This window comes from Branchiostoma lanceolatum, chromosome 4 (assembly GCF_035083965.1).
Source record: "Branchiostoma lanceolatum isolate klBraLanc5 chromosome 4, klBraLanc5.hap2, whole genome shotgun sequence".
Taxonomy (NCBI): domain Eukaryota; kingdom Metazoa; phylum Chordata; class Leptocardii; order Amphioxiformes; family Branchiostomatidae; genus Branchiostoma; species Branchiostoma lanceolatum.
Window position 1 is genome coordinate 10768910 of NC_089725.1, and position 11313 is coordinate 10780222.

At 44.5% G+C, this 11313-nt stretch overlaps 1 pseudogene; it reads left to right on the top strand.

Annotated features, from left to right (window-relative positions):
• The first annotated feature begins 2849 nt into the window (after positions 1–2849).
• Positions 2850–5231, top strand: LOC136434167 (diamine oxidase [copper-containing] pseudogene; annotated as a pseudogene).
• Positions 5232–11313: the final 6082 nt, after the last annotated feature.

Consider the following 11313-nt stretch of genomic DNA (forward strand, 5'->3'; position numbering starts at 1 on the left):
TTATTCCCTGGTAGGAGGGAAAAGGGAGTTTTAGCAGTACTGTAAAATGCAGAAATGTTTGCGGTGATTTTAGGTTTTCGTGGTAAGCTATTTGCTGGAACATAAAACCACTGCGAACATTTTTTCCGCTGGTGTTCTTGTAGCGCTACTATTGTTTCAAAGGCAAACTCAAAACCACTGCAAACACTCCTTTTTCTCCCTACTGCGAAATTAAAGCCATGCGAACTTAAATGCATTTACAGCAAATTGAAATGTTAAGTCGAAGTGTCTTGAATTCACATTGAAGGCATCATCACGAAAACCCTGATGATAAAATCACAGAGACAGTTTCAACATTTACAGTAACATTATAAAGATCTTCATATGTTAACAATCATTCAGTGACTCCATTTGGGCCAGACGATGTCTTTTTTTCCTCTCATTTTTAAAAAATTATTTGATTTATTTTACCAGCCTGCAAAAATTGAGAAACCGAGAAATTGAATTGGTGCGCCCCTATCAAATGGAGGACAAATATTGAAACAGCTGTTAATACTATAAGTATTGAGTCTGACTGAAGGTCCCAGATGTGGTGAGTTTACATATACTAGTCCTGGGGCTGCACACGTAGAGGTATGCACCACAGGTGGCTGCAACTAGAGTTGGCACATTCAAGTAACAGGATTTAGACTTAGAGGTAGCCTACGGCATGCCAGACCCCTGGTCTCTTAAGATATCTGTCGTGTCACATGATAGACATTTTAGAGATTGGGGGTCTGGCATCCAGGCTAACCTAGAGGGGAATGTATGGCAACCGCCTGCTCTGGAATTGTTTAGAACTTCCCAAAATCTGCACAGCACAATGAAGATGTGACCAGTATATGAGTTAATGTAAGGTTCTCAATATATATATATATAACTTGTATTTACGCAACAACATACATGGACCTGCCTTTCCATAAACATGTCCCATGTGTATATCCCATAATTGTATCGTCGTGTGTGTGTGGGGGGGGGGGGGATGCATGTGTCTGTGTGTCCGTGTGTGTGCTAATGACTCAGTGTGTGTGTGCATGTTTGTGGGTGGGTGTGTGTTTCTCGATGTGTGTGTTTTTCTTGGTGTGTGTGTGTGTCTGTGGGTGTGTGTCAGTATTTGTTTGTGCGTCTCTGTGTGTGTCTGTGTGTCTGTTTGAGTGTCTCTGTGTGTGTCTGTGTGTGTGTGTGCATGTGTGTATACGTGTGTATGTATTTGTTTGTTTGTGTATGACTGTGTTGCTGCCCTTTATCTGTAAACACGCAGCAGTGGGCGTGCCCAGCAGGTGGTGTCTGCCATCTCTGAATGCCATGTAATGTGTAATCATGAAATGACTTTTAAAAGTGTCTCTTAAGGTTATTTCGTGTTTCATAATTTGGAACTAATTCAATCAGTGAACAAAAAAATTAAGGCAATTTTGGATACACTTCAAAGATCTCTTCAAACTATCAAGCATTAAGTGTAAAGCTCTGTATTTGTATTTCAAAGTGTGTGTATATTTCAAGGACCTCTTTAGATTACATTTAAGATAAGGCAAACTATGCATAGCTGTTCCTGTATATCAATTTTGTTCCATATGACCAAAGGACTTCGAAGAATATTGGATCAGAAACACACTATTGGAGAACGCGATCAGACGGAAATACCCTTCAAATTGGTTGCTTTGGGACATCAAATCTACGTCATTTCCTGTGTACATGTATATACATTAATGATGCATCTATTACATAACCTTACTCAACTGGAGCTTAATGCTTAAGTTAGATACCTTGGAAATGATAAGAAAACTATGCTATGCTTTATCTATATCTATGATCTACCTATTTCTTAAAACGTGTGTAAATGAATTTAATGAATTTTTTACAAGATAACGTAACCTATCAACGTAAGCGCGAGGTAATATATGTGACGGTGTCTTGTCAATTATTGTGTCGGCTACGGTGGGGTAAAATCAACAAAGATGTTTACATGTACATTGGTCCTTCACTGGGGGAGGGATCGGTATGATGTCAACATGTGTCTTGTGGCATGCGATTTAATTTGATACCTGTCTTAACGAAAACGACCCAAACTCGTTTTTCCCTTGGACTATCGTAGAGTGGAACTCGTTGCCCCCAAGTATAGTAGAGGTGTCGTCACCATATAGCTTTGAAACAACGCTTAATGTGCAAAGGTTAGGTGTGACAGGTCGTTCAGTATGACAAAACCAGCTGCTGCTAAGCCGCGCGCCTGCGAAGCCGGTGTGTTACGCAGAAGGGCCGTTATATCGGCTATATATAGATGTAGATACAGAAAATGAAGGTAATTAGAATTGATAAAAGAGCGGTCACAGAATCAGGCCGATTGTAGAAAGACATGCATGATTATTAGACCCGTGCCGTAACGTCGACGGTATTAATCAATGATTACTGATCAATATCATTATTGACGGAGTGATGATAACTGATTTTCTGGAGCCCTGATTTGCCATGTCTGTATTCCAGTTAGAGCTAAACCCTCAGAGAAGGTATTTAGCGGAAGATATATCTCCAGCGTGACATTTATTCTTATTCAGATTTATTACCGCTATTCACCCCCCACTTGAGACTGAAATGTAGAAGTTCAAGGGTCGCTGTGAATATCGTTAAGGGGCGGCAGCACAGAAGCTGAACAAACTCGCGGGGCGGCAGTTCAATTTTGCGGGTGATACCAGGGGTCACTGCGCCCATACCAGCGTCTTGTCGGCGGCTGTCTTTTCATGCTGACTCCCGCCGTGTTCCGTTTACCGATAAGTCAGTCAACGCTGCTGGCAAAAAAAGCCATCTGACGTATACGAGCTCGGACATCTGTTTGCGACATGCCGGTTTCAGGCGAGTCCTCCGAGAAAACTGCCATGGCTACGAAATTTGAAAAATCCAACTTTCGGTGGATGGTGGCGACTCTCGTGCTGTTGCTGGTGTGTGTCGCTCTAGCCGTAGCGCTGATTGTGGTCTTGTGTAACGGTACGCAGCACGCCGACGACAATGGCCAGGCCTGTGCGGCGGGATATGTCGTGGACCCCGTCGACCCTACACGCCCCGGGCCCTTCAGTGATCTGAGCGTTCAGGAGATCGACAGCGTGCGAAACTACATGTTGGCACAGGACAGTCTTCAGCTAACGCATTGGGAGCACGCCCAGATCAGCGATAATTACATCTACGCTATTGAAACGCATCTCCCTGCCAAAGACGACGTGCTTGGGTTTCTAGATAGAGGAAGACCGGAACCGGAGAGGCTTGCCAAAGTCACCGTATACGCCGGCGGACGGACGCCACCCGTGGTAGAGGAATACATCGTTGGACCTGTTACGAATCCAGCCAGTCACACCGTCTACGCCCTAAGCGGTAGGAAATTCCCCATACCTTTCCACTCCCGTGTCCCCGATAGCAAGGAAAATAGTATTGTAAGTGACAAGCTACGGGAGGTATCCGAGACGGCTTACGGAGTGTTGAAGGAAAGCTACGATTTTTGGCTTCACAACTGTACGGACCGGTGCTTGACGTTCATAGACACGGCGCCCAGGGGGTTTCGTAGCGGGGATAGAAAGACGTGGTGGTACGCTATGCGGAATCTCCAGGGGATGACCTTGAATCCTGTCGGCTTCTTGGTCGAAGTCAACACTGAGGGCGCGGACACAAGTCAGTGGCGAGCGGAAAGAGTCTTCTACAACGGACAGTTATTTAATTCCGTGAATGACCTTGTATCGGACTACAACCAAGGAACAGTACAGAAGGTGACGCTGCCCATGCCCATTGACGACAACACGCTGTTCTCGTCTTTTCGACGCAGAGGGCCGCCACAGCCGGACACGCCTCTACGGGCACCCGAGCAATTTGAGCCCGACGGCAAGCGGTACAAGGTGCGTGGGCGTCACGTCGAGTACATGGGCTGGAGTTTCGACTGGGGTTTGAGCACCACGCATGGTCCTCAGCTCCTGGACATTAAAATGAACGGAGAACGCATCGTGTACGAACTGAGTTTGCAGGAGATCGGTGCGTTCTACAGCGGGCACGATCCGCTCATGCTCAGCACGTTCTTCTTAGACACCGGCTGGAACATGGGCTCGAGTCATTTCGAGCTCGTTCCCGGGGTAGACTGCCCCGCCACTGCGTCCTACCTTGACGTCGTCCATCACAAAGACTCGGTTAGACCCAGAGAGTACAAAAACGCAGTCTGTATATTTGAACTGAACACGGGCATCCCCCTACGTCGCCACTATGAGTCCGATTTCCAAGGCGGTTACCAGTTCTACGGCGGGATGGTCGACAACGTGCTAGTCGTGCGCACCATAGCTACCGTGTTTAACTACGACTACGTCTTGGACTTCATCTTCCACCAAAACGGCGTCCTGGAAGTGAAGACTAGCCTAACAGGGTACATTATGAGTACGTTCTTTACTCAGGACGAGGCGCCTTACGGTTACAAAATGTGGCAAAACGCCATCGGTAACGCCCACCATCACGTCATCAACCTTAAGGTGGACATGGACGTCGGCGGCGTCGAAAACCGGTACGAGACCGTAGACTTCGTACGAGCAAACATAACAAATCCTCTTTACCCAGACCTGTACCACATCCACACCAGGGCGCAACGAAACCCCAAAACAACCGAACGGGAAGCCGTTCTACATTACAACTTTGATCATCCCAAATATTACAACTTTTACAACCAGGCAAAGAGTAACTCTTACGGGATTAAGAAGGGTTACCGCATCCAGATCAACGCGCCGACCAAAGAGCTGGTGCCGCGTGAGTGGGGCCCCATGCGAGGCGCCGCCTGGGCCGACTACCAGATGGCGGTGACGCGTCGCAAGGAGTCCGAACCCGCCAGCTCGTCCCTCTACAACCAGAACGACCCGTACGATCCCGTGGTAGACTTTGACACGTTCTTGGACGACGACGAGAACATCGTAGACCAGGACCTGGTTGCCTGGGTGACGATGGGGACCCACCACGTGCCGCACACCGAGGACGCCCCGGTCACCGCCACCGCAGGCAACCAGCTCTCCCTCTTCCTCAGACCGTTCCACTTCTTCGACGAAGACCCGTCCATGGCGTCTTCCAACGGCGTCCTCATCACGTACGATAAACAGTCCCACCAAGCAGACGTAGAGAGGTTCGGTACGCCCTACGGCTCGAACTGTCTGCCAAGGGAAGCTGATTTCGCGTACAACGGAACCTGGCCACAAACAGAGGACTGAGCTGGGAGAATGCGCAGCTGCAAGGTACCAGAGCTTCATAATCATTTACACTACAGGACAGGACTCGTGAAATGTGTGAAATAAGACTGGATTGTATATTCTCTCTAGCCTTAAGGCCATGTTGATTTGATCGTATGGATGACGTCCTCCGGGGACCCCAAAACTGGCGCGAGCGTGCGAATGAAAAGGTTTGGAAAAAAAGTTGTCTTTATTATGAAACTTACGTGGTCAGGAAGTATGAACAAAACTTAACACACGGAGTATGGTATACCGAATAATAGATTCCTCATTTTTGTTCTTTCACATGTTCTTCTCTGACTTTGGGATAGACTTTGGCATTCTACGACATTTGTATCTGTTTTCCGAAATATATTTTATTTTTATTTTGTAGCTGCTTTGTACGATTACAGTATGGCCGAAAACGTATATTCTTTTTGTTTTGAAAACGGACGAAAATTGATGCGCGTGCAGATGTCACCCATATAATCAAATCAACATAGCCTTACTGAGAAATCTGTGTCTGTATGATAATCATAAATGTAAAACTGTAAAATGTATTGGGTAATTCACTGCTAGTTGTATAAAGCTGTCATGTCCCGATGGTACCGAAAATCCAGCTTTAAATGTGAGCCTAACATTGTCCTGTGTCTTGTATGTAAATGAAAAAAAATGTATGTTGCCCGTCATATAGCCAGGTAAAGACGGGATGCCAGACTATTTCCAGGGCCTACGCAGGCTAGCTCCTCGGTTCTAGGGCCAACATACCCCCGAGGACCACAGGGTGTCTTACGACTGCCCCTCCCCTTCCAGGGTTTAACTCTGGGAGGGCGTTATTTTTTAGACCCTGGAAGGGCGGAGATAAAATTTTCTTATGGGGCATGTTGAGAGGCGAAGAGCTAGCCACATAGCGTTGGCTCTGAAAACAATCTGGTATCCAGGCTAAGCTAGGTACACTAGGTAATATTTTGTACAGTGGTAGTGTTCATCTTTGCATGTGTTAACCTCCTTACTATCGACAAACTTTTGTACAAGATTCGTAGATGTCAACGGTAGATAGACGTCAAGTATTTGTGAAATAACTTTTCGGAAAGAAGATGGATTTGCTTGAAAAGATCCGAAGTACAATGTTGTAATGTTAGCGTTGTTGTGCTTTTTTATACCATAATGATCTTAAAATTCATATCGCCACAACACTTGAAAGAGAACTTCCTTCACTGTGCTGTATCATGGGTTGGTGATACATGTGACTACCGTCAGAGAAAAATTCATCTTTTAATTATATAAAGGAGTGGAAAGGACAAATGTGTTTGTCTTCTTCTTTATTGAACGAATGGTGATCTTTATTGTACATTTTTGCTCCACTGAGCTAAGCACAAGTCACTTTATGTACCAGGGGCATCGTGTACGAACTGACTTTACAAGTTTACAAGGTAGTTCTTGGCCTCAACCAGAAACAAGGGGCACAGCTCAAATAACAGCAGGGCATAGTTATGAAGTTTGAAGCCGTTTATGAAGGTTCACCAAAACTGAAATCAGTTGGCGTTCATGATAGCCTTTATACATTATGATCATGCTCCCGAAATTTGAGTTGTGCCCCTTCTTTCTGGTTTGTGAACTTGAACGCCCCTCAGGTCACGTCTGTGGTACACTGTGCCACGGTCCTAAATAAACAAGGCCGGCTGTTCTGTTGTGTAACGAAACGCGGCTTTATTACTTAAGCTGTCTACAAGACTTGGATTTATTCGTTTAATGCCTATAGAGAATTTACAACTGGACAAAAGCGACCGACACGCCACCAACAAACCGTTTGTGAGATGATGGTGGGACGGCAGTTTGTGTCGAGTCGCAAATTTTCTATAGGCACTAAAGGAATAAGGCTAAGTTTTGTAGACAGTAAAATGATATAGCTGAGTTTTACTAACCCCCCCTCCCGGGCAGCAGAACAATCGTCCTACCTTGGTCACAAATCCAGTAAAGGCGTCCAAAAAGTAGCCTAGTTCGCAGACTTCCTGGACCGGCTGCGTTTCTGTACTAAGACTTGTTGGAGAGGCGATCCTCCATCGGCGACATAACTTCCTAAGCCGGTATTCGAGAGAACCTTGGCCCGTGTAGAAAAAAAATCGCGTATATACATTTTGCATCAGCGCTCCTAAAAAAAAAACGCCGTCGCTCCGAGAAGTCTGCGTAGGAGGCTATCCCAAAGGCCAAAAATTCTATGAATAACTATCACACTCCTTGCATGGAATTCGTTACAAATATGCTATAGGATTTCCTCATGCACAATGCAAATCATTCCCTAATTTGAATAATTGATATGTGTCATTGACTCTCTCTTCAATATATTACGTCGATCTTGAGATTTGGCACAGCTGGCAAAACCCAACATTCAGACCCTTAAATTTGATAGGGAGCTGAGCGACCGTTATTTTGAGATACTAGAATTGAATTTGTGTGACCCTTGATTCCACAATTGGAGCATTCTAAATTAAACAGACTCGTGTTATGCGCACACACGCTCCTCAACGTTTAAACGCTATAATTGCTTTTGATAAATTGGGACATTTTCATTCCACTCCCGTCCACGAGATAAATTAGCCCTTTGGAGAGAGATAAGGCCAACCGAGGCACACGGTTCATTAGACAGACATGATCGGTGCTGATACCACAATTAGGTACTTAGTATCAGTCGCCTGTCCAATTAGGCTAAGCTAGGTATATCGCACCACTGTTGGATTCTTTCATTTTCTATTTCAGCTTTATCACATCATATAAACGGACAAAGGGAAACAGGACATATTTCCTTTGTTATCCCTGTCCGGGTAAAAAAACACCAACAGAGGATAAATAAATCAAACACACAAAACCTAGTGGAATCCACATGCTAATAACAATGGTGACAGTACGTGATAACGATAATGACAATATTATTAGTCACCAGCACCAACAGAAGATAAATAAATAAACAAAACTTGTTGCGATCTACATAGTAATAACAATGGCAACAATAATAGTAATGATAATCATAATCATATTGACAAAAAATATAATGATAACAGACATCATTGGTCACAGAAATTTGATAATAAATCATAGAGATAATAGTGAAATGATATATCAGAATGAAAAAAATAAATAAAAAGGGGTGCATTTAGGCCATTGACAGTGTACATGTAACGTTGGTTAACATAAATTCGCGGGGTATTTAAATTCGCCATTTTTAGAAACGGTGTATTTCAGGGATATGTGCTAGATGCAAAATCAGTTATAACGCCAGCAATGCAAACCGGATAGACTAACGTATTCAGAACACTGGCTGAAAAGCTTCGATAACCATTCATTAGAAGTTGGCGACGTCAAAAACTCTCCGTCCCTTATTGACAGAGTCTGGGGGCTTCGTGGGAGAATCACACTACACGTTTGTTCGCTGATTTATAAGACAAATGTCACATCCGCTTCCTGCTAAACACAATTATTTACAAGACAACTCATTACAATCTCTTTTGCTAACCTGCAACTGGATTCTAAGTGTGATCAATCATCAACACTCCTCTTTGTTGCTACAACCTACGGCACGTGTATTTTCCAGCCGCCATATTATTACCCAGAATCCTTTTGTCAAGCAGGCGACAAAGGTTTGGGAGGACCACTTTTTTGTCTAAATGTCGCGTGTGATAGTGGACTGAGGACGATATTTTCCTCAAAGTTTGCTCCTGACACAACAAGGAACACATGGACATAGTAGTATCACCATTGCTACGGCATCCAGCTAACTTCCCATGAATAATGTACACGTTGCAATAACGGTGGATGTCGACTTTGAGTGACGTTCTACCGACTCAACAAACAGGATGTTACCGAAGGCCTGATGTGTGTGGTACGACCGTTTTGTCGTGTATTTATTTTTCTTTGGTCATGTTTATATGACGTTGGCACTCTCTTCAAGTCAAGATTGGTACAACAGCTGCTGTATAAAAGCTAATTAGCGGCATATATTAATGAAGAATCTTCTCTCCCGGAATAATGTTCGCACCTGTCCAAGAGCACTGTCATTCTGCGTGCGGCGGACGGTAGTTTCAGAATTTTATCCAGTTGCTTGAGTAACTATTTTTGGCGTAACCATTGGGTTTCTTGGCTGAAGGTTCCGTGCTAGTTTTATTTGGGGTGTCATTCGCTGCATGGATGTTCCCCGGTCTCGGATCAACTTTAAGCAACTGTAGCTCCTGCTGTGAAATGGGTTCACCTCAGTTCGCTTGTTCAGGCCCTTGTAGTGCCTAGTGGCACATAAGGGAGGGCCTGCATGCCCCTTTTCCGTAAGGCGTAATCAGGCCGTTTTAGACTTCGTAATCCGTAATCAGCCACCCAAAATCAACGTAATTCGTAATCAGTACATTGGCCTTAACGCGTAATTTGTCACTTTGATTTTACGTAAAACGTAGGCAGTTACCTTTATGCAACGTAAAGCGTAATCTACTAGCAAAACGTAGGCTTATTTCCAGCAAAGTCTCCCGGCAAAGTTGCCCCTCAAAATGCAGGAAATAGCATTTCAGAGGGTAAAGATCTCAAAATTTTCCCGTGAAACAAAGCACTCAAAGTTAAGGTTATAGCATTGCAGGGGGTCGAGATTTTCAAAATTTTCCCGGACTACGTTGGTCTACGTTCTTCCTGTCTGTCTTGCTGTCCCCTCCCATACGAAATTCCCGCAGTGCCGCCGTCACGGCTACTCATTATAGTTACTAGTACGGTTTAGTGTGGTTATCAACAGATTCATTGTCACCACAATAAATATGAGAATTAAAGAGAATTGCATTTTTGTTTCTATATTGAATAACATTTCTTTTTAATCATTGATAATAAACAGGAATATGTCAAGTTACACATGAACGAAACGATCAAAAATAAATAAAATGATTCAATAAATAGCTTAAAGTTCATTTCAACAAGATCAAAGATTGGCAGTTAAGATGCGCCTGTAACCTCACGGAAATGTGCCCAACTCTAAAACAAACAAATGAATCGTAACAATCATTTTGCTTCAGCAGAATATACAGTTCAGCGACCTTTATTGTTTGACTATTCATTATCTACTTCATAGAATTAGTCTGGACATCAGGAGGCAACCCCTGAACAATAACAATCCCAAGGTTTCAATCGCATTCTTTTTTACCAGTGCTATATATTGCATTAACATAACACTAAGAAGTAATAAGTCTGGGAAATTAATACATTGTACGTGCAGACGCCGCCCAGTCGGCGGTGCAAAGCTGATTACATACCGAGGATCGTCGTTAAAACGGAGGAAAGAAGCGCTCAGCAGACCGACAGTTCGTCACTGATACTTACAGACCTGTGGGACACACACTGCAGGTAAGTGACTGGTAGTTTCTCGGGTGCAAGCCGTTTAGTTACGATTTGACAGAATGTATGAAAGAGGTTGTGCGAAGGACAACGCAGCCATGTTGTTCTTGGTTCTCTTGGCAGCTGCCTGTGCAGCTTCGAATGGCCCGGGATTTCCTCGTTGTAAGACTGCTGGATGGAGAGAGTGTGTGCCTTCCAAAGACATGCCCGGAGGTCGTTTCTATGTGACATCTGGCACGGTGGCATGTGCCATGTGTAAGGCTCTGGACAAGGGTGTTGCCTATGGGAATCCTTTCCGTCTTCTTTCTAGAGCCAAAGGTGTGGTAATGAAAGGCTACCCATTCCATGTCCTGTCGGCAAAGAGCCTGACACCTCTCGCCCCAGCTGTGGTCCACGCTTTGGCTTTGATAGATGCAAAGATCACTGGTGTGGTGAGCAACACCTTCGCTGGGTTTTCCCGTCTCGACAAACTGTCCCTAGATGCGAACAGGCTGACTCATGTCAAACAGACCTGGTTCACTGGCTAATTAGAGAAGCTCTTGGTGCTGATTTTGTCCAACAACCTCATCAAGCAGATAGAGCCAGGGAGCTTCATGCACCTCACTTGTCTCCGTGTCTTGGATCTCGAGAACAACCTGTTACAGGTGGTAGACCCTTCGTGGCTCTTTGGATTGAAAGCTGCTAGGTACATAAACCTGGGGTTGAATGAAATCAACAGCATTTCCCC